This window comes from Sinocyclocheilus rhinocerous, unplaced genomic scaffold (assembly GCF_001515625.1).
Source record: "Sinocyclocheilus rhinocerous isolate Xijiao unplaced genomic scaffold, SAMN03320098_v1.1 scaffold2293, whole genome shotgun sequence".
Taxonomy (NCBI): Eukaryota; Metazoa; Chordata; class Actinopteri; order Cypriniformes; family Cyprinidae; genus Sinocyclocheilus; species Sinocyclocheilus rhinocerous.
In genome coordinates, this window is record NW_015665002.1 from 191005 (window position 1) to 193918 (window position 2914).

Here is a 2914-nt window from a genome sequence, read left to right on the forward strand (position 1 = left end):
CAGTATATTGAAACGTGTTTAAAAAATACATTGAAAAACATTTTGATGACAGAAATTTCATTCTTGTGTGAACTATCCCTTTAAGAATAGCACAAATGATAAAATTGAAATAGCTGAAATAACTATAATTTTGTAATGTTTGTATTCTTTTATCAGAAGTCTCCTCTAACCATAACACCTTCAGACTCAATGGCCGCTTTATTAAATGCAATACACAAACACACCAATGAAGTGAAGAAAGGAAAGAAGCAGTGGCAAAAAAGTAAGTGAAGACAAACCCCAGCTGATGGTTAGGACAAAGACGGCAGGTATACGGTGCATCCAGTGGAAATGAGGAAGAACAAAGGGGAAGAGGAGGAGGAGGTTTTGCACCCTGTTTTTTCAGCCCTCTCTCTGGTGTCACACACGTCACAGGCTGAGGAGGAGGGAAGCAATCAATGATTTAAACAATAATGCAGCTCTCTGTATTCCCTGTCACACTCTCGCCTGCTTGCCGCTTCGAGGACTGTCACACACTGTCTCCGCCTCGACAGCTTATCTCCCGCATGCTGCTACTCCATCTTGTAGCTGTCCGCCAGTGTCCTCACTCACTCTCTCCAATCCCTTTCTCCCTCCCTCTCTCTCTCTCCCACATCCTCTCCATCGTTCTTCCTACCTCTCGTTCTCTCTCCCTTCCCGACTATGTTACTCACATGATGCCTTCACTCCTGCTTAATACACTGTGTCCCTATCTCACGCTGTCGCTCCATTCCCTCTCGCGCTCCTCGTGGAGTGGCAGGGCCGGCAGCCCGGCACAGTTTTAATGGATTGTTTTCAGAAGGTAAATGTGGAAGTTCTTTGGCTGATGCAGCTGGCCTTCTGTAAGGCGTATATACAAAGAAGCCAAGAAGACAAGTGGACAGGAACTCTCTCTCTCTTTCTTTTCCATTGTCCTCGTACCCATTTCCTTCTGCCATTTCACACACTGCGGCTCTAGCTTAAAGGTATCAGCTTAAATTAAACCAACGGGACAAACAAATTACATCTGTCACCTCTGGTTTGCATGGACTTGACAGGAATTCAATGAAGGCCGCCATGTTTGTTTGGTGGAGTTCTAATCACACTTCAGTGATGGCTGTTCCAATCAGGCACTTAGATAACAGACTTGCTGTTCCACTGCTAAAGCTCAAAGGTTACACAAGAACCGGTCTGTAACCTTTGTGTGGAAAAAAAGGAAATCTCGTGAATCGATGTCGCAATAGCGAAGCCACAGCCAGACGTGTGGCGGCGTGTCTCCGGGGAGCTCTAATCTCGCCGTCATCAGTCAGGTCGCTGAAGTTCGGCTGAGCTAGGGGTCAAGGGTCAAGCCCATCGGCCTGCTGACAGCCCATCCCTGCAGCTCCCAGCATGCATCTGGTTTAAGGCTTTCAGTGGGACAGCTGGAGTGAGAGCAGCTCATTATGGGCTTTTGACTGCAGACGCCGGAACCACTGGAAGCAGATGTGAAGAATAGCACCGAAGCTGTGGCAGGCCCGTAATGGAGCCGAGACGCTGAGCGCAGGTGATACGTGTCCTGTGAACTCAGGGGGTGTAGGATGGTATTGGAAGCCCACCGCTGCTGCTCCAGAGGTCTGTCCAGATCACAGGCTTCTTTTTAACACGGCCCCCACACGACAGGGAAGCCCAAAACCTGGCTAATTGGCACGGTGATTCATTTCCCATTAGGATTGTTGTTTCACTGCAGTTCTGTTCTTTTTTGAAATGGCAGAATATAATATATTTTTGAAATGGCAGAATAGTTGGATGTATAAATGTATCCAGCCCCATTTTGCTCTCCAACGCTGATTACGAATTGAAGAATTTGGCATCAGTCAGCTGGGGAGCAAGATGGACCTGTCATGGCCGCCGTGAGCCATAATAACACGCTGGGCTGGCAGGTGCAACAGATTGTCTCTCTTTAATCTCTCACAAAACAGACCGAATGCTCGCTGCAATTGTACCACCCTATTCTGTAGGTCATAGGTCAAAAGGTTACCACTTCACAAAAAGAATTGATTTAGCATTGCCTGTATTTGACGTGTGCTGATCATCTCCTTTATTTAAACGTAATGGAACGATAAATACCGAATATGCTCTTGGCTTGAATGGAAACATTAGACAAAAGAGCCGTTTAAACTGGATTAAAATAAAGATGGACTAGAATGCGGTTGAAGCAGTTAGAATTGATTATTGAAGAATGGTAATTGGTGATCAATAGTTAATATGCAATTTTATGCTTTAATAAGGGACATTAATAACATGGAAGAAAGGTGTGTGTCAGTGTTAATGAAGCTCAATGACCTGCATTGACTGTCCCTGTTTGGCCATTTCTTACCCGGAGATCCTCTTTAGCACCACTACTTCCTACTTTCTAGGGTCAAGCTATGTTTACACATCTAGCGCTGCAGATGCCCTCTTTAAAAATACATGGACAATAAACATCCATTTTCTTCCCTCTCTTTATCCCTCAGATGCTCCTTCATTCATGGTGTCCAGCTCCATCTGCCCTTGTTTGATGAGGCCTGTTAAACGGTGGGAGAGGAAATGGAAATTTGGGACAAAGCCCCATTTTTTTTTTCCAGGGGGACTAATATGTTGTGTGTCAACATCAAGGCTTCGTTCACAGCGTTGTCTCTATCTCAGGCAGTTGGACCCATGGTGCAGTGCCTGATTACAGGCCCCCATGACGCAGCTCCATAATGAAGGCCATTTTGACCACTCATCCTGTGCTAAATGGCTGTATTACTGTGATGGACATCAGTTCAGGTTAGGTTTACACAGTGGTCAACATGACCGCTGCACTATCAGTCATTAGCTCTGAGGTTGTCCACATATTTTAATGCCACTTTTGGATGGGAACACCAAGATGCAAAAAAAAAAAAAAAAAAAAAAAAAG